Source organism: Lithobates pipiens, unplaced genomic scaffold (genome assembly GCF_037356315.1).
Source record: "Lithobates pipiens isolate NorthernLeopardFrog02 unplaced genomic scaffold, aLitPip1_a1.2 Scaffold_22, whole genome shotgun sequence".
NCBI classification, from domain to species: Eukaryota; Metazoa; Chordata; class Amphibia; order Anura; family Ranidae; genus Lithobates; species Lithobates pipiens.
This window is the reverse complement of record NW_027507784.1, coordinates 35451441-35472007: the sequence shown is the minus strand read 5'-3', so window position 1 is coordinate 35472007 and position 20567 is coordinate 35451441. Positions and strand designations below refer to the sequence as shown.

General features: G+C 45.2%; 1 protein-coding gene across 1 annotated transcript in view; it reads left to right on the top strand.

Annotated features, from left to right (window-relative positions):
- Window positions 1–11842: 11842 nt before the first annotated feature.
- LOC143925651 (apoptosis-associated speck-like protein containing a CARD) overlaps window positions 11843–20567 on the top strand; it is a 128482-nt gene continuing 119757 nt past the window's right edge. Inside the window, exon 1 of the mRNA XM_077450117.1 lies at window positions 11843–11935. The gene's annotated coding sequence lies outside the window, so the exon portion shown is untranslated. The remainder of the gene's footprint in view (window positions 11936–20567) is intronic.

The window sequence follows — 20567 nt, the reverse complement described above, 5'->3', positions numbered from 1 at the left end:
TACCCCTCTCTGCCAATCCATCCATTGGCTGCCACTCGCCCAACAAATTAAATTCAAAATACTAACAATAAGTTAAAAAGCCATCCACAACTCTGCCCCCAGCTACATCACTAGCCTAGTCTCAAAATACCAACCTAATCGCCCTCTCAAGACCTCCTGCTCTCTAGCTCCCTCATCACCTCCTCCCATATCCGCCTCCAGGACTTCTCCCGTGCCTCGCCCATCCTCTGGAATTCCCTACCCCAATCTGTCAGAAGGTCTCCAAATTTATCCACTTTTAGCCGATCCCTGAAATCCTTCCTCTTCAGAGAAGCCTATCCTGCCTCCATTTAGCAACTGCACTATTTTCTCCATTAGCTCATCCCCCACAGCTATTATCCTTTTGTATAACTTGACCCTCCCTCCTAGATTGTAAGCTCCAACGAGCAGGGCTCTCATCCCCCCCTGTATTAAATTGTATTGAATTGTATTGTAATTTTACTGTCTGCTCTAATGTTGTAACGCGCTGTGTAAACTGTCAGCGCTATACAAATCCTATATAATTATAATAATAATAGTAATGACATCCAAATTAGAAAACAAGTGAATGGAGAAGGATGAAAGTTACATGAGAACAACGCACAGGCAATGAAAGGGTTAGCAGAGCACTTCTCATTACTTCCTTTTACTGCAATTTTCTTCTAGAGAAAAGTTGACATTCCTTTCACAGACTCAGTTTCCTATCACTAAAGATCGGAGGACAGGACAGAAAGGTAAGTTGTTTCAATTTTAGAGAAACAGATTATGTATAGTTAAACTATCGGCTTTGTAATGGGGGTCTTCCCATACAGCATGGAGATATTTTAGGGGGTGATTATATTTGTTTATGTGATTTATACTTTCTACACTTTGTGAGGATAGGGCTGTCTGTATAAAAAACATCTGCAGTGAAGATACAGGTCAGCATGTGCAGAGTCACAGATTGATCTATTTTCCTTTATTTTCACCTGCTGATTCTGTCATTAAAGCCTTCTACACACGCTTAGATTTTCGGATGTCTGTTCGTCCGTTTTTTTGTGGCATTCTAGTCTCGTAGAAAGTGAAGAGGTTACTCACAATACAAAAATTCTTGTACGACAGAATACAACGCTAGAAATGATGTCATGTGTTGAATAGAGATGAGCCGAACACCCCCCGATTCGGTTCACAGCAGAACATGCAGAAAGTTTGAACGCATCAACACCGTCAAAGTCTATGGGACAAGAACGTGAAAAATCAAAAGTGCTAATTTTAAAAGCTTATATCCAAGTTATTTTCATAAAAAGTGTTTGGGGACCCGAGTCCTGCCCCAGGGGACATGTATCAATGCAAAAAAAAAAGTTTTAAAAATAGACGTTTTTTCGCGAGCAATGCCTCTTAGCAAATACCTTGTCTACTTTCACAAATCGGGTCATTTGTGCTATCTGGACATTTCAGTACCTCTGTAACTGTGATAGGTAGTGAGGAGTAAAATCACCATTTTACACCCTTAGAAAGCCTTAAGGCGGTGATTGTCGGGGTCCTGTACGCGGCTAGGCTCCCAAAAAGTCTCACACATGAAGTATCCCTGTACACAGGAGAAGCAGTAGAATGTATTTTGAGATGTAATCACACATATAACAATGGCATGTGTGAGCAATATATCATTTAGTGACAACTTTGTGTAATTTTTTTTGTCATTTTTCAATCACATTTTTCAAAAACAAAAAGAATTGAGATAGGCAGTCATAAACTAAAAGCTGCGTAAATTCCAAAGAATTTACTCTAGTTTGTAGACGCTATAACTTTTGCGAAAACCAATAAATATACGTGTCAGGTCACCTTGAGGCGAGGTGACAGGTGCACACCGTAGGGATCAGGAGTGCACCGCAAGGTTGTGGACCCTACGGCTGACTGCTGCAGATGGGGGACAGATCCCACTGGGGTTAGAGCGTAAGATTCCCTGGGGCGCGGAGTCTAATGCCGCGTACACACGGGCGGACTGTATGGCGTACTTAGTCCATCATACAATCCGACGGACAGTCCGTCATACCTTCGACTGAATGGACTTGACCACACACGGATGCACAAACAGTCCGTCGAAAGCTTGCGCGATGACGTGTACAGCACGTACGACGGGACTAGAAATAGGAAGTCCAATACACAGCAAAGCACCCTTCCGCCGTGTAAATCCTTTCTGAGCATGCGCCATTCTTAGTCCGTCGAACTAGCCTACTGACGAGCGGATTGTCCGCTGAAACCAAAGTACGACGGACAGAATTTCGAAAAATCCGAAATACTTAGTACGCCAGACTGCACGCTGAAAAAGTCCGCTGAAGCCCACACACGAGCGTACTGTCCGCTGAAATGTGTTTCGACGGACATAGTACGCCATACAGTCCACCCGTGTGTACGCGGCATAAGAGCCAGCAGGTGTTCACCAGCGCCTCGAGTGGTGAGGATGGACTTGGCTGCAACTGACTCCAGGTCGCGACCCCCAGGGACCCCCAGCTCACACCCACAGTAGGCAACAGGAGGATAGGGATGGTGAGGGACAAAGCCAAGGTCGGGGCCACAAGCAGACAAGAATAGTCGGGTACACGCCAAAAGGTCGGGATCACAGGCAAACAGGGATAGTCAACACACGGCACAGTCGCTAACGGAAACCAGTAGCAGAGCACACGGCAGGAAACAGGACGCTAACACACAAAGGAATACACAATGGTTGATCAGCACTGATGGCCTGCAGTGCACAGGTTAATATAGGGCTCCCTGATAGGGCCTGAGGTGGAGCCATGCTTAGAGGAGAGGTTATAAAAACCACCAGATGGAAGTGGCTGGCCTCTTAGTCTGAACACATGAGGGGAGGTAAGCAAACACAGGAAGATCACTGCATAACCATGACAATACACTTATTGACTTTTTTTTTTTCAAAATTTTCGGTCTTTTTCCGTTTATATTGCAAAAAAATAAAAATCGCAGAGGCAATCAAATACTATCAAAAGAAAGCTCTATTTGTAGGGAAAAAAGGACGCAAATTTAGTTTGGGTGCAACATTGCATCACCACGCAATTACCAGTTAAAGCAGTGCAGTGCGAAATTGTAAAAAGTTCTCTGGTCATTGAACAGCCTAATCTTCCGGGGCTGAAGTGGTTAATCTGGCACTTTCCTCCCCAGCCTGACATCATAGCTCCCAACTGTCCCTGATTTGGAACAATGTCCCTCTGTCCCTCTTTCCTCCTAATTTATCCCTCATTTTGGTCTGATCTATATAGTTGTATATAAAATGCACTATTTATCTTTCAAAAAGTGTTTCCTGACGCCTTCATGGCAGCACACACTGGGTTGTGACTCCGCCCCCACAACCTGACAGGATTGGTTAACTATAAATTTGAAGGGGAGACCTCCCGCTGCATTCTCTTTTTTATCCTCACCTGACAGGTTGGAGCGTTCGAGTTTCAAAGATACCTACAGATGAATAAGCCTCTTACCGCCTCACCCCAGCAGGTTCAAGCCTCTCCTGTTTGGAAGTCCCTCCTGTACAGTCTCTAAATGAGCTCTATGGAGGGAATCCCCGTTCTGGTGGTCTCAGGGGACTTCTCATGGATTTTTTTATAGGCTTTAAATAAGCCTTTATTATGCAGTGGGCTCCCTTTTTATGTATCCTGTTCGTTTGTCTGCTTAAGTATATATCTCCTATCTTACTTTTCTTGCAGGAGTGGCTGGGTCTTGCTGTCCTCCAGGACAGCTGTCATGGCCGCCGCTAGTGTCCTCGCCGCTCTGCGCATGTCTGTTGGCATCTGGTTTTGTTTTTTCTCCCCGAAGAGAGGGTTTTTCCCTCTTCCAAGATGGCGCCGGCATCCTCGAGCCGTTCTGCGCATGCGCGGAGCGTCATTCGGCGCCGTTATGGCGCCGTTTTTAAAATCACAGCTGTATGCTTCTGCATGCTGCTGTTTACAAAATACTGCCCTGTATTTCGGTTATCAACTGGATAAGGTAAGAATATTCCTTATTTTTCTACTGTAGCTGCATAGTTCTTTGTGTATGTATACTACCTCCTGTTTTGCAGATGCTAAATTTTTAAAGGGACAGGTTTCCAAAAAAAAAAAAAAAAAAAAAAATCCTTTTTAAAAAAAAAAAAAAATTTATGTTTTTTAATTATTTGTTTATTATCGGTATCGCAAGGAAAATTCTTTTCTTCTTCCCTTCAGCCTACTCTGTCTACCTTTTTTCATGGAGTCCACTGCCCACGCAGACCATCGACAGCTGGAAAGGTAAGAGGCTCTACAAAAGTCGTAGGTGAGTATTGAAGGGGAAAAAGAGTGCCGACTGCTAAAGATGCTGCTTTTCTTGCAGCCCTACCAGATCAAGGGGAGCAAGTTCCAGGCATGGAAGAGGCTCAAGTCGCACTTCCAGTAGGAGATCGCACAGAAGTCGCTCCAGGTCCTCATCTCGTCAGAGACATGGTCGCTCCCACCATGGTCGCACTCGGCATAGCCGCTCGGACCACAGGTCTCCTTCCTCTCATCACAGCCATCGCACCAGACCCGCAGCTAACGCCTGCTGGATATGTGGCGCACCGGCCCTTCCGGAGAAGCTTGCCTGTCGCTCTTGCTTCAATGAAGCAACTAAAGAGAAGGAAGCAGACGCCAGAATTGCGACTGACCTCATAAGGGAATCAGTGCGTGAATCTATTTTGACAACAGCACCTGCTATGGAGGTGGCAGGCCCTAGCACATCCACTGCGCACACATATCATTCCCAAGCTTCAGAATCATCCTCAGATAATGACGGCCAGGAAATGTCTGCAGGATTTGATTTTTCTTTGGTGGAACCATTTGCAAAATCGGTCAAGGAGGCTATCGGCTGGGAGGATATTATTCCTGAACCTCAGAAGACCCGCAAGTACTTTCCCAATTTAAAAAGACGACCAGAGTCCTTCCCATTTATTGAGGAACTCGGAGATCTTATTAAAGATGAGTGGCAATCAGACAAACGACCCAGCATAGCGAACAGATTAGCGAAGATGTATCCTCTGGACGAATCAAAGGTTAAACCTCTGATGATTGCTCCCATAGTGGATTCCTCCCTGATGCGCCTGGCCCGTCATGTCACTTTACCCATTGAAGATGCGGTCTCTTTTAAAGACGTATTGGACCGTAAAATGGACTTGGAGTTAAAGAAAGCGTATTCCATGGCAGGGGGCTCCTGCAGACCGGCTATTACTACGGCGGCAGTGGCAAGAGCTATTTCTGGATGGGCTACTAAATTGGAGAAGGATCTGCTAGAAGGTGCAGAGATGGAGAAATTAGTCTCTTCCTTGCAAGAGATTAGATTGGCAGGCGACTTTGTAGCAGAGGCCTCAGTGGACATCATAAGATCCTCGGCCAGAACAATGTTGGCATCGGTAACAGCTAGAAGGGCCCTATGGCTGAAGCCATGGATGGCCGATACAGCCTCTAAAATAAATTGGTGCAAGATCCCTTACGATGGTTCTAATCTCTTTGGGGCCAAACTGGATTCGGCTATTTCCAAAGTCACAGGAGGGAAATCTGGTCTGATTCCCTCCGACAGAAGACCCAAAGCTCACAAAGGGCCTTCTTTCAGGCGAAATCTTCCGGACAAGTATAGAGAGTCCAGATCCTATCGTCCCGGCAGAGAATTCAGGAGGGATTGGAAGAATACCAAGCCTTCTTTTCTGAGAATGCAAAAGACCAAGGCTACACCCGCAGGGGAGCATCCAAAATCCTTTTGAAAGTTTGCCCGCTCACCCAGCCCAGGTGGGCGCCAGGCTAAGAGGGTTTATTCAGATCTGGACAAGACATATACAGGACAATTGGGCACTGTCCACAATCAGGTATGGGCACAAGTGGGAATTCATCAACGGGTTTCCAGGCAACCACTTTCAGCCTACCAGACTGCCTTCCACACTATTCAGGAAAAGCCTCCTGATAGAATATGTAGCGGATTTAAAACAGAAGGGGGCTATTGTGGAGGTTCCATCAACTCAAAGAGGGAGAGGTTTCTACTCCCCGTTATTTTTGGTAAGGAAGAGAACAGGAGATTTTCGTCCAGTACTGGATCTCAAGAAGCTCAACAAGAACATCAAAATAGAAGCCTTCAAAATGGAGAGTCTCCAGTCCATACTCCTGGCAATAAATCTGGGCGATTGGATGCTGTCCGTAGATTTGTCGGACGCCTATCTTCACATCCCAATTCATCCGGCCTTTCAGAAATTTCTTTGGTTCTCCATCAATCATTCCCATTTCCAGTTTCGATGCCTTCCATTCGGCATTTCGTCGGCTCCCAGGACTTTTACCAAAACTCTTCTACCGTTAGTAGCGTTCCTGAGGGGGAAAGGTCTTCGAATTCACCATTATTTAGACGACATCCTGCTGTTAGCAAAAAGTCAAGAGTTATTACTTCAGCATCGGGAAATTCTTCTTTCAACTCTCCACAACTTCGGGTGGATCGTCAACTTCGAAAAAAGCAGTTTACAACCTACACAGAAGATGGTGTTTCTAGGGGCACATCTGGACACCAAACAGAACAGAGTTCAGTTACCACAGGCAAAGATTCAGCTCCTAATTCAAAAGATGCGGAGACTGCTGTCAGCAAGTCATCTTTCAGCCAGGGCCTGTCTGAGCGTGCTGGGATCCATGTCGGCCACCATACCCATGGTGCAATGGTCCCAATGGCACATGAGGATCCTACAAATCTCCTTTCTCAGGCAGTGGAATGGAGTGTCCAGACCATTGTCATTTCCAAGCCGGTGAAACGGTCAGTATGGTGGTGGACACACCAGAACAATTTAGAGAAATTCAAGCCAATAGTCCCTCCAGACCCAGAAGTGGTGACTTCGGACGCCTGCCAGAGCGGCTGGGGAGGACACTACCAGGATCTAGCAGTCCAGGGCCAGTGGCAGTTCCAAGCCCTAGGGGTAGTTTCCAATGTTCTGGAACTCAGAGCAGCCTTCCATGCCCTAACGGCATTCACATCTCTGCTCTCGGGGAAGAGCGTGCTTATCAGGATGGACAACAAGGTGGCAGTATCTTATGTGCAGAGACAGGGAGGTACAAGAAGTGTCACCTTGATGGAGGAAGTTCGTCCCATTTTGGAATGGGCCCAAGTTCACCTAGCAGACTTGAGAGCAGTATATGTTCCAGCAACACAGAATACATTGGCCGACTATCTGAGTCGGAAGCCGTTGTCCAACAACGAGCGGTCTTTGAGTCCTCAAATTTTTTCTTTCCTGACGGGAACCTGGGGGACACCGGAGATAGATCTAGCAGCTACTCCCTTGAACACCAAATGTCGCAGGTTCCTGTCGATGGAATCCGTTTCCGTCAGCCGAGGGAATAGACTGCCTGACACATCAATGGAGTTTCAAGTTGTGGTATATATTCCCGCCTACTCCTCTAATTGCGAGGTTCCTGTCCAGACTTCGGAGGTCTTCAGTAACAGTAATCGCAATAATTCCGTTCTGGCCGAGGAGGCCGTGGTTTACGACTCTTCTACAACTCAGTGTCCAGCCACCAATTGCTCTGCCACTAGAACCAAACCTCCTCTCACAGGGGCAGTTTCTTCATCCTGCTCCCGAGAGGTTACATTTGATGGCCTGGAAGTTGAAAGGTCTAGGTTGAAGGCGCAAGGCTGCTCCCAGGAGGTCATTTCTACTTTAATGCAGGCTAGGAAAGTTTCCACGAATTCCATCTATACTAGAATTTGGGAAAAGTTCTGCCTTATGGCCCAAGAAAGAGGTTGGAACCCTCTTGCTCCGGGACCACCTCAAATCCTGGAGTTTCTTCAGTCAGGAATTAACAAAGGCCTCAGTTCAAGCACCCTCAAGGTGCAGGTTTCGGCTCTCTCGGCTAAAACAGGCACAAAATGGGCTTTTCATCCCCTGGTCATCCAATTTCTTAAGGCTAGTCTGAAGATAAAGCCTCCTAGGAAGCCTATGTTTCCGGCATGGGATCTATCGGTAGTTCTCCACGCTTTTTCTAGTCCACCATTTATTCCTGTGGAATCTATTTCACTATGGGACCTGACCTTGAAGCTTGCCTTTCTGATTGCCATAACATCGGCCAAAAGAGTGTCGGAAATTCAAGCCTTGGTTATTTCGGAGCCTTATCTGGTTTTCTTTCCAGACAGGGTAGTTCTTAGACCCTCAGATCGTTTTATACCCAAAGTGGCTTCTTCCTTTCACTATAACCAAGATATTGTCCTTCCATCCTTCACTGATGATCAGGGATATCCTCATCCGCTGGACATTAAATCCACCATCACCAACTACCTGTCAGCTACAACCTCTGTTAGGAAAACGGACTCTCTCTTTGTTATTCCTCATGGAACTAGACGCGGAATGCCAGCTTCCTCACGCACTATTGCGACCTGGTTGGTGAGGGCCATTAAAAAGGCATATTCTACGCAACATTTGACGATTCCAGAAGACGTCAGGGCTCATTCTACTAGGGCAGTGGCTACTTCCTGGGCGGCATATTGCAGAGTTTCTCCGGAGACGATTTGTAGGGCAGCTACATGGTCTTCTGAACATACTTTCATTTCTCACTATAGAGTGAACTCTGCCCTTTTGTCCTTGGCAGAGTTTGGTAGATCTGTTATTAGAGCCAACTCTTCGGCATTATAGGAATTAAATATATTTTGCATTTACCCACCCGTCTGGCGAGTTATTTCCCAGTGTGTGCTGCCATGAAGGCGTCAGGAAAACGGAAAATTCTATACTCACCTTTCCGTAATTTTCCTTTCCTGACGCATCTTCATGGCACCACACAAATCCCTCCCGTTTGTTTAATTTATGATGATATTTACAGAGAATGCAGCGGGAGGTCTCCCCTTCAAATTTATAGTTAACCAATCCTGTCAGGTTGTGGGGGCGGAGTCACAACCCAGTGTGTGGTGCCATGAAGATGCGTCAGGAAAGGAAAATTACGGAAAGATGAGTATAGAATTTTCCGTTTTTCCAGCGCTAAACCTTTCATCCAAATTCAAAATTGCTGCATTTGTAAATTTTAAAAGCCAATATATAGGAATAGTAGTAGTAAAAAAAATCACTTGTGGATTTAACTAATCTTTTTTTTTGGTTAATTCCCCTTAAAGGAGGCATGGCGGGGGAGGGGGGGATGTGCCCTATGCCTACATACTTTTGCTAGTAGGTGTCTCTCATTCCCCTCTCAAAATGTTGGGTATCGTGTTTCCCACAAAAATAAGACCTACCTTGAAAAGGTTGAAAGTTACATGAGAACAACGCACAGGCAATGAAAGGGTTAGCAGAGCACTTCTCATTACTTCCTTTTACTGCAATTTTCTTCCAGAGAAAAGTTGACATTCCTTTCACAGACTCAGTTTCCTATCACTAAAGATCGGAGGACAGGACAGAAAGGTAAGTTGTTTCAATTTTAGAGAAACAGATTATGTATAGCTAAACTATCAGCTTTGTAATGGGGGTCTTCCCATACAGCATGGAGATATTTTAGGGGGTGATTATATTTGTTTATGTGATTTATACTTTCTACACTTTGTGAGGATAGGGCTGTCTGTATAAAAAACATCTGCAGTGAAGATACAGATCAGCATGTGCAGAGTCACAGATTGATCTATTTTCCTTTATTTTCACCTGCTGATTCTGTCATTAAAGCCTCCTACACACGCTTAGATTTTCGGATGTCTGTTTGTCCGTTTTTTTATGGCATGCTAGTCTCGTAGAAAGTGAAGAGGTTACTCACAATACAAAAATTCTTGTACGACAGAATACAACGCTAGAAATGATGTCATGTGTTGAATAGAGATGAGCCGAACACCCCCCGATTCGGTTCACAGCAGAACATGCAGAAAGTTTGAATGCATCAACACCGTCAAAGTCTATGGGACAAGAACGTGAAAAATCAAAAGTGCTAATTTTAAAAGCTTATATCCAAGATATTTCCATAAAAAGTGTTTGGGGACCCGAGTCCTGCCCCAGGGGACATGTATCAATGCAAAAAAAAAGTTTTAAAAATGGACGTTTTTTCGCAAGCAATGCCTCTTAGCAAATCCCTTGTCTACTTTCACAAATCGGGTCATTTGTGCTATCTGGACATTTCAGTACCTCTGTAACTGTGATAGGTAGTGAGGAGTAAAATCATCATTTTGCACCCTTAGAAAACCTTAAGGCGGTGATTGTCGGGGTCCTGTACGCGGCTAGGCTCCCAAAAAGTCTCACACATGAAGTATCCCTGTACACAGGAGAAGCAGTAGAATGTATTTTGAGATGTAATCCCACATATAACCATGGCATGTGTGAGCAATATATCATTTAGTGACAACTTTGTGTAATTTTTTTTTGTCATTTTTCAATCACATTTTTCAAAAACAAAAAGAATTGAGATAGGCAGTCATAAACTAAAAGCTGCGTAAATTCCAAAGAATTGACTCTAGTTTGTAGACGCTATAACTTTTGCGAAAACCAATAAATATACTTGTCAGGTCACCTTGAGGCGAGGTGACAGATGCACACCGTAGGGATCAGGAGGGCACCGCAAGGTTGTGGACCCTACGGCTGACTGCTGCAGACGGGGGACAGATCCCACTGGGGTTAGAGCGTAAGATTCCCTGGGGCATGGAGTCTAAGAGCCAGCAGGTGTTCACCAGCGCCTCGAGTGGTGAGGATGGACTTGGCTGCAACTGGCTCCAGGTCGCGACCCCCAGGGACCCCCAGCTCACACCCACAGTAGGCAACAGGAGGATAGGGATGGTGAGTGACAAAGCCAAGGTCAGGGCCACAAGCAGACAAGAATAGTCGGGTACACGCCAAAAGGTCGGGATCACAGGCAAACAGGGATAGTCAACACACAGCAAAGTCGGTAATGGAAACCAGTAGCAGAGCACACGGCAGGAAACAGGACGCTAACACACAAAGGAATACACAATGGTTGATCAGCACTGATGGCCTGCAGTGCACAGGTTAATATAGGGCTCCCTGATAGGGCCTGGGGTGGAGCCATGCTTAGAGGAGAGGTTATAAAAACCACCAAGTGGAAGTGGCTGGCCTCTTAGTCTGAACACATGAGGGGAGGTAAGCAAACACAGGAAGATCACTGCATAACCATGACAATACGCTTATTGACTTTTTTTTTTTCAAAATTTTCGGTCTTTTTCCGTTTATATTGCAAAAAAATAAAAATCGCAGAGGCAATCAAATACTATCAAAAGAAAGCTCTATTTGTAGGGAAAAAAGGACGCAAATGTAGTTTGGGTGCAACATTGCATCACCACGCAATTACCAGTTAAAGCAGCGCAGTGGCAAATTGTAAAAAGTTCTCTGGTCATTGAACAGCCTAATCTTCCGGGGCTGAAGTGGTTAATCTGGCACTTTCCTCCCCAGCCTGACATCATAGCTCCCAACTGTCCCTGATTTGGAACAATGTCCCTCTGTCCCTCTTTCCTCCTAATTTATCCCTCATTTTGGTCTGATCTATATAGTTGTATATAAAATGCACTATTTATCTTTCAAAAAGTGTTTTCCAGCGCTAAACCTTTCATCCAAATTCAAAATTGCTGCATTTGTAAATTTTAAAAGCCAATATATAGGAATAGTAGTAGTAAAAAAAATCACTTGTGGATTTAACTAATCTTTTTTTTGGTTAATTCCCCTTAAAGGGGGCATGGCGGGGGAGGGGGGGGTGTGCCCTATGCCTACATACTTTTGCTAGTAGGTGTCTCTCATTCCCCTCTCAAAATGTTGGGTATCGTGTTTCCCACAAAAATAAGACCTACCTTGAAAAGGTTGAAAGTTACATGAGAACAACGCACAGGCAATGAAAGGGTTAGCAGAGCACTTCTCATTACTTCCTTTTACTGCAATTTTCTTCTAGAGAAAAGTTGACATTCCTTTCACAGACTCAGTTTCCTATCACTAAAGATCGGAGGACAGGACAGAAAGGTAAGTTGTTTCAATTTTAGAGAAACAGATTATGTATAGCTAAACTATCGGCTTTGTAATGGGGGTCTTCCCATACAGCATGGAGATATTTTAGGGGGTGATTATATTTGTTTATGTGATTTATACTTTCTATACTTTGTGAGGATAGGGCTGTCTGTATAAAAAACATCTGCAGTGAAGATACAGATCAGCATGTGCAGAGTCACAGATTGATCTATTTTCCTTTATTTTCACCTGCTGATTCTGTCATTAAAGCCTCCTACACACGCTTAGATTTTCAGATGTCTGTTCGTCTGTTTTTTTATGGCATGCTAGTCTCGTGGAAAGTGAAGAGGTTACTCACAATACAAAAATTCTTGTACGACAGAATACAACGCTAGAAATGATGTCATGTGTTGAATAGAGATGAGCCGAACACCCCCCGATTCGGTTCACAGCAGAACATGCAGAAAGTTTGAATGCATCAACACCGTCAAAGTCTATGGGACAAGAATGTGAAAAATCAAAAGTGCTCATTTTAAAAGCTTATATCCAAGTTATTTCCATAAAAAGTGTTTGGGGACCCGAGTCCTGCCCCAGGGGACATGTATCAATGCAAAAAAAAAGTTTTAAAAATGGACGTTTTTTCGCGAGCAATGCCTCTTAGCAAATACCTTGTCTACTTTCACAAATCGGGTCATTTGTGCTATCTGGACATTTCAGTACCTCTGTAACTGTGATAGGTAGTGAGGAGTAAAATCACCATTCTACACCCTTAGAAAACCTTAAGGCGGTGATTTTCGGGGTCCTGTACGCGGCTAGGCTCCCAAAAAGTCTCACACATGAAGTATCCCTGTACACAGGAGAAGCAGCAGAATGTATTTTGAGATGTAATCCCACATATAACCATGGCATGTGTGAGCAATATATCATTTAGTGACAACTTTGTGTAATTTTTTTTTTGTCATTTTTCAATCACATTTTTCAAAAACAAAAAGAATTGAGATAGGCAGTCATAAACTAAAAGCTGCGTAAATTCCAAAGAATTTACTCTAGTTTGTAGACGCTATAACTTTTGCGAAAACCAATAAATATACTTGTCAGGTCACCTTGAGGCGAGGTGACAGGTGCACACCGTAGGGATCAGGAGGGCACCGCAAGGTTGTGGACCCTACGGTTGACTGCTGCAGACGGGGGACAGATCCCACCGGGGTTAGAGCGTAAGATTCCCTGGGGCATGGAGTCTAAGAGCCAGCAGGTGTTCACCAGCGCCTCGAGTAGTGAGGATGGACTTGGCTGCAACTGGCTCCAGGTCGCGACCCCCAGGGTCCCCCAGCTCACACCCACAGTAGGCAACAGGAGGATAGAGATGTTGAGGGACAAAGCCAAGGTCGGGGCCACAAGCAGACAAGAATAGTCGGGTACACGCCAAAAGGTTGGGATCACAGGCAAACAGGGATAGTCAACACACGCCAAAGTCGGTAACGGAAACCAGTAGCAGAGCACACGGCAGGAAACAGGACGCTAACACACAAAGTAATACACAATGGTTGATCAGCACTGATGGCCTGCAGTGCACAGGTTAATATAGGGCTCCCTGATAGGGCCTGGGGTGGAGCCATGCTTAGTGGAGAGGTTATAAAAACCACCAGGTGGAAGTGGCTGGCCTCTTAGTCTGAACACATGAGGGGAGGTAAGCAAACACAGGAAGATCACTGCATAACCATGACAATACGCTTATTGACTTTTTTTTTCAAAATTTTCGGTCTTTTTCTGTTTATATTACAAAAAAATAAAAATCGCAGAGGCAATCAAATACTATCAAAAGAAAGCTCTATTTGTAGGGAAAAAAGGACGCAAATTTAGTTTGGGTGCAACATTGCATCACCACGCAATTACCAGTTAAAGCAGCGCAGTGGCAAATTGTAAAAAGTTCTCTGGTCATTGAACAGCCTAATCTTCCGGGGCTGAAGTGGTTAATCTGGCACTTTCCTCCCCAGCCTGACATCATAGCTCCCAACTGTCCCTGATTTGGAACAATGTCCCTCTGTCCCTCTTTCCTCCTAATTTATCCCTTATTTTGGTCTGATCTATATAGTTGTATATAAACTGCACTATTTATCTTTCAAAAAGTGTTTTCCAGCGCTAAACCTTTCATCCAAATTCAAAATTGCTGCATTTGTAAATTTTAAAAGCCAATATATAGGAATAGTAGTAGTAAAAAAAATCACTTGTGGATTTAACTAATCTTTTTTTTTGGTTAATTCTCCTTAAAGGGGGCATGGCAGAGGGAGGGGGGGACGTGCCCTATGCCTACATACTTTTGCTAGTAGGTGTCTCTCATTCCCCTCTCAAAATGTTGGGTATCGTGTTTCCCACAAAAATAAGACCTACCTTGAAAAGGTTGAAAGTTACATGAGAACAACGCACAGGCAATGAAAGGGTTAGCAGAGCACTTCTCATTACTTCCTTCTACTGCAATTTTCTTCCAGAGAAAAGTTGACATTCCTTTCACAGACTCAGTTTCCTGGTGCCTATCCATGGCAGCATACCTGTGACAAGCTCCGCCTTGGCTCCTCCCTCAGGACTAGTGAATATTATAAAAGAAATGGTTAGCGCAGCCCCAGCATTCTCCTTTTTTTCCTCATACCTCATGGCAGTGAATTCTGGTCGGCGTCCTTACCTTCTGCATTCGGCAGCTTCCGTCCGGGTTCAAGCCTCTCCCGGACGCAGTTCCTTCTCTTGGGCAGCTAAACGCGCTTATAAGGTTGGAAGTCCCTTCTGTAGGATCTTTTGGGACAAGCAGTTTGTCTCTTAAGTAAGAGCTTTATCTGCAAGTTGATCAGGCACCAGCTCATTCATGGTAATGGAGGCAGCAGCTATTTCTACATTTCTTTTTTTCCCTCTCTCTCCCCTTCTTCTTTTCCTCCTTCTTTCCTTCCCCTTTTAGGTTTTACATCTTTGTTTTTTTCTCTTTCTCCCCTTCTTCCTTTCTCTTTCCTCTTCCCTCTCTGTCTTTCCCTCCTCAACTTTTCATTTCTGTCTTTCTTTTGACCTCTCATTTTTCTTTTATTTTTTGTTGTTTCTTTTAGAGGGAAAACCTCTCTCCTAGCCCCTGTCATTGTCAGCTCCGTAGGAGCCGCGCGCGCTCAGCTCCGGTACTTTATTCGCCCCCTCGGCGTTCCCCGCCGTGCTCTGCGCATGCCCCGGCGGTGCGAGGCTTCCGGGTTTCCGTTCCGCCGGTAAGCGCATGCGCAGTAGTTCCCGGGGGCCGCAGCGGCCATTTTGGATAAGGGCATGGTGACAACTATGCCATTAAAACGTTAAGGACAGGATAGAGGCGTGCCCTGCCTCTCCTGTTCCACTATTTATCTCCCGGTCGGCCTCAGTGGGACGCCTGTGGCGGCAGGGAGAACTGCGTCTGAGAGCTCCAGGGAGCAGATACCCATTCCTTTAAGGTAAACTAAATAAATAAATAAATAAATGTAAAAAAAAAAAAAAAGGGGGGGAGCAATTAATTAAATAATATAAAATAAATATATTAAATTATTATATAAATAAAATTAATAAAAATTATTTAAATAGATGTTCATCTGGGTTCAAAAAAAAAAAAAAAAAAGACAAAAAACGTAGAGAACCCATTATTTATAGAGGTAATTTCACTTTTACCAAGTCAGGACATGGCGGGTTGATTTTTCTTCTCTAAAACTCTTTTCTTAGCTGCTGCTTCTGCTAATCCGTCTAGTATGAGCCATTTGCCGCCCACACAAGATCCTACTCTACACCTGAGGTAAGGACCTACGTCCAGGTAAGTTGATACACTTTTAAAAAAAAAAAATAAGAGTGCACTGTGGCTGGTACTTTTATCTATTTCAGTCCTGTATGCCAGAAGACGTCTAAGAGGACCTCAAGGCAACATGGAGACGATGATGACTCTAGTCACAGCAGAGACAGGTCATCCAGGCATGGGGATTATAGAAGTGGCAGGAAAGCATCGGCCAAAAAGCACCGTCATTCATGCTCCCCGAGACCTAGATCTCCAAGATGTCAGGCCTGTGGGGCTACCCCACTTCCAGTCAAACTGATCTGTCGAAATTGCCTCAGGGACTATGCAGCGGACAGAGAATCTGAAAGTCTCCAAGTGGCGGACCTACTTAAGAAAGCAGTAAAGGATTCCCTTGTGGAATTGGTAGCTACAATGCCGACGCAAAAGCCAGCATCTCCCCCTCAGGAGCAAGCGGCTGAGGCTCCCATTCCCGGGCTGTCCACAAGTGGAATGTCTGAAGCCTGCATCTTCCTCTAAAACATCAGGAAGAGAATGCCATCTCAGTGGAATCATCTGATGACCTAGATGCCTCTGGCTTTGCTTTCGCCATGGTACAGCCTTCTGTAGAGGCAGTTAAACAAGAGATCGGCTGGGAAGAGACCAACACAGAGGTTAAAAGTCTAAATCGTACTTCCCCTTTCTCAAATGCCAGATATCCTTTTTCCCTCTCATGGACGAGATCAGGGATGTGATTGAGGAAGAGTGGAAAAAGACAGAGAAAAGATTCTCCATTAATCAGTTGGGAACGTTATACCCTCTCTCAGAGGCTGATTCCGCAATGCTGGAGGGTTCTCCAGTGGTCGATGCAGCAGTGGCAAGGTTGGCAAAGAATGTCACATTGCCCCTGGAAGACTCAACTTCTTTAAGGTCCCACTGGACAGGAGGATGGATCTTGATCCAAAAAGGCTTACCAGATGGCAGGCAACGCCTGTAAATCTGCGATAGCTCTGGCATCAGTGTCAAATGCACTACGTGTCTGGATGGATAATATAGATTCGGCAGTCCAACAGGAAATCCCAAAGGAGGATATAATCAAGGCCTTGGATGAGCTGAAGCTCTCAGCAGACTTTATTGGTGAAGCCGCCATTGATTCAATTTGTTGCTCCGCAGGGCAATGCTCTTGGAAAAGCACACAGTCCACGTTCCTCAAGACCTGAAGGCAGAGACCAGTGCCTACCCCACAGGATTCCACTAAATCCTTTTGATGCCAGGCCAGCCCAAGCTATGGGGGCCAGGTTAAAACACTTCTCAAAGATCTGGGAACAAAAGTGCAGGGATCCTTGGGTAGTCTCCACAGTCAAATACAGCCATTTCTGGTCGTTCCTAGACAAATCTCCCAAGGACTTCTTCTCCCCGAAAAGGGTGTCAAGGTTCCCCCCCAAAAAAAAAAAAAAGCAGAAGAGCTACAGCGATTTCTTCTCTCCTTGCAGGAACAGCAAGCAGTAGTCCCAGTGCCTCCATCAGAGAGATTTTCGGGTTTTTACTCCACCCTGTTTCTAGTCCCCAAGAGAAATGGAGGGTGGAGACCCGTGATAGACCTAAAAAGACTAAACCGCTATATCTTCCTAGAAAAATTCAAAATGGAGTCACTACAGATGATTATTCATGTAGTCCAACCAGGGGACTGGACGTTGTCAATAGGCTTGCAGGACGCTTACCTGCGTATACCCATACTCCCTCCGTTCCAGAAGTATCTGAGATCCATTTGGCCTCTGCACGTCGCCAACAGTCTTCACAAAGACCCTGATTGCCATCATAACCCCTCTGAGGGAATTGGGGCTTCAGGTATGTCACTACTTGGATGACATTCTACTCCTGGCGAAGGATCCAGCCCAGTTAGTGGAACACAGGAACATTCTTTTGACAACTCTAGCAGAATTCGGATGGAAGATAAACCAGGAGAAAAGTCACCTTTCTCCAACTCAGGAGATGGTTTATTTGGGCGCTCTGTTCAATAAAAGGAACGGAACAGTGACTCTCCCACCTCAGAAGGTGACATCCATTGTTCAACAAATGAAGAAAGTGAGTACGAGATCCTACCTGACAGCCTCAAACTGTTTGAGCCTGATAGGCCAGATGTCGTCATGTATCCCTATGGTCCCCTGAGCCCATTGGCATTTGAGACATTTCCAGCTGGAGTTCTTAAGACTGTGGAACAGACAGTATCTATCACAACCCATACACTTGACGACCTTGATGCTCAGGAGTCTACGTTGGTGGATGAAGAAACAGACACTTCCGAAACCGTGCCCGTTAGGGCATGTCGACTGAATCACAATTACTACCGATGCCAGTGCAGCAGGTTGGGGAGCACACTGCAACCAGATCTCAGTGCAGGGAAGATGGTCCTTCTATACAGCAGGCTTGGTGTCAAATGTCCTGGAGGTCAGGAGTGGCCTAGCTTGCATTTCTATCCCTAGAGTTCGAGATTACAGGGAAAATCAGTTCTCCTCCGAATGAACAACAGGGCTGCGGTATCTTATGTACCTCGGCAAGGGGGGACACACAGCAGGTCCCTCCTGAAGGAGGTGGAACCCATAATCCTCTGCGCAGAAAGGAATCTAAAGGACCTGAGGGCAGTCTATCTGCCCGGTCATCTCAACTCGAGGGCCAACAGCCTTTTCCACAGGTTTGTGGATGCCAACGAATGGTCTCTACACCCGGAGATTTTTGACTGGATAGTGAACTAGTGGGGTCCCCTCGAGCTAGACCTATTTGCAAAAGCATTTAATACTAAACTCCCAAGGTTCATCTCAAGGCTTCCTCACCCCCAGGCGGAGGCAATAGATGCCCTCTTAGCCCCCTGGGCATGCAACCGGGCCTATGCCTTCCCTCCACGGCCTCTCATTCTAAGATTCTTGTCAAGACTTATGATGGAAACCACGACGGTGATAGCGGTTCTACCGTACTGGCCAATTCCCCACAGCAATATATCTGAGTACCCGGCCTCCAGTCAAGGTTCCAATAATACCTCTTCTCCTGTCGCAAGGATATCACACCCATCCAGATCCCTGCAGGCTGGACCTTCACATCTGGCAGCTGAAAGGGAAAGGTTCCAATCCCTAGGGTGTTCCAATAAAGTGATCACAACCCTGCTCAAAGCAAGAAAACCATCCACAAACGGCATATACGATAAAGTGTGGAACAAGTTCAGGGCCTTCATGCTTGGCAGAAGCTGTGATCCAGGTTCCCCATCATCCTCTCAAATTCCTGAGTTTTTGCAGGCAGACCTAGACCTAGGCCTTGCAAGAGGTACACTAAAGGTACAGGTATCAGCGATTTCAGCAGCAACCAGTAGAAGATGGGTCGAGGATCCATTAATAATCCAGTTCTTCAAAGCTGTCAAAAAGATCCGACCGCCAACTAAACAATCTTTTCCCACTTGGGACCTTGCTATCATCCTTATCGTCCTTAGCCAATCCACCTTTTGGCCCTTCGGAGTCAGCATCGCTTTGGAGTCTAACCTTGAAGCTAGCCTTTCTGATAGCTATAACCTCTGGCAGACGGGTTTCAGAGCTCCAAGCTTTAGGAGCAGATCATAACCACATCATATTCTATCCGGTCAGAGTAGAACTCAGAACAGTGCGAGGATTTATTCCCAAGGTCGCATCATCCTTGAACACGTCGGAACCTTGGGCACTCCCAACATTTTCAGAACAGGACTCCGGTTCTCTTCATGAGCTAGACATCGCCTCCACTTTGAGATGCTATCTGCAGGCCACAGCATCATTCAGGGGATCCATCAGGCTGTTTATAATTCCCTGGGGTAAAAAAACAAAGGCAAGGGGGCATCAGCAAGAACGATTGACTCATGGATCGTTAAACTCATCCACAAGGGGTACAGGACAAATGGGCTGGAACCCCCTTCAGCGGTCAGGGCGCACTCCACCAGAGCGGTTTCTGCCTCTTGGGTGGTAAGAGTGAATGTGTCAATTGAAACTATTTGTAGGGCAGCGACTTGGTCATCCCAACTATATACGTTTCTGAAACATTACATGGTGGACCCAGGAGCTCTCTCATCAGTGGAGTTTGACAGACAGGCAGTCACATCAGCTTTTGCTTCTTATAAATAATAATTTCTTTAAAATAAACTTCTAAGCATCATCCCATCCATCTTTAGCTAGTTATTTGTCACAGGTATGCTGCCATGGAGACACCAGGAAAACAGAAAATTGTACCATACTTACCGTAATTTTCTTTTCCTGGTGCCTATCCATGGCAGCATACAATCCCACCCTCGGTATTCTATATTACGGAGAATGCTGGGGCTGCGGTAACCATTTCTTTTATAATATTCACTAGTCCTGAGGGAGGAGCCAAGGCGGAGCTTGTCACAGGTATGCTGCCATGGATGGGCACCAGGAAAAGAAAATTACGGTAAGTATGGTACAATTTTCCTATCACTAAATATCGGAGGACAGGACAGAAAGGTAAGTTGTTTCAATTTTAGAGAAACAGATTATGTATAGCTAAACTATCGGCTTTGTAATGGGGGTCTTCCCATACAGCATGGAGATATTTTAGGGGGTAATTATATTTGTTTATGTGATTTATACTTTCTACACTTTGTGAGGATAGGGCTGTCTGTATAAAAAACATCTGCAGTGAAGATACAGGTCAGCATGTGCAGAGTCACAGATTGATCTATTTTCCTTTATTTTCACCTGCTGATTCTGTCATTAAAGCCTCCTACACACTCTTAGATTTTCGGATGTCTGTTTGTCCGTTTTTTTGTGGCATGCTAGTCTCGTGGAAAGTGAAGAGGTTACTCACAATACAAAAATTCTTGTACGACAGAATACAATGCTAGAAATGATGTCATGTGTT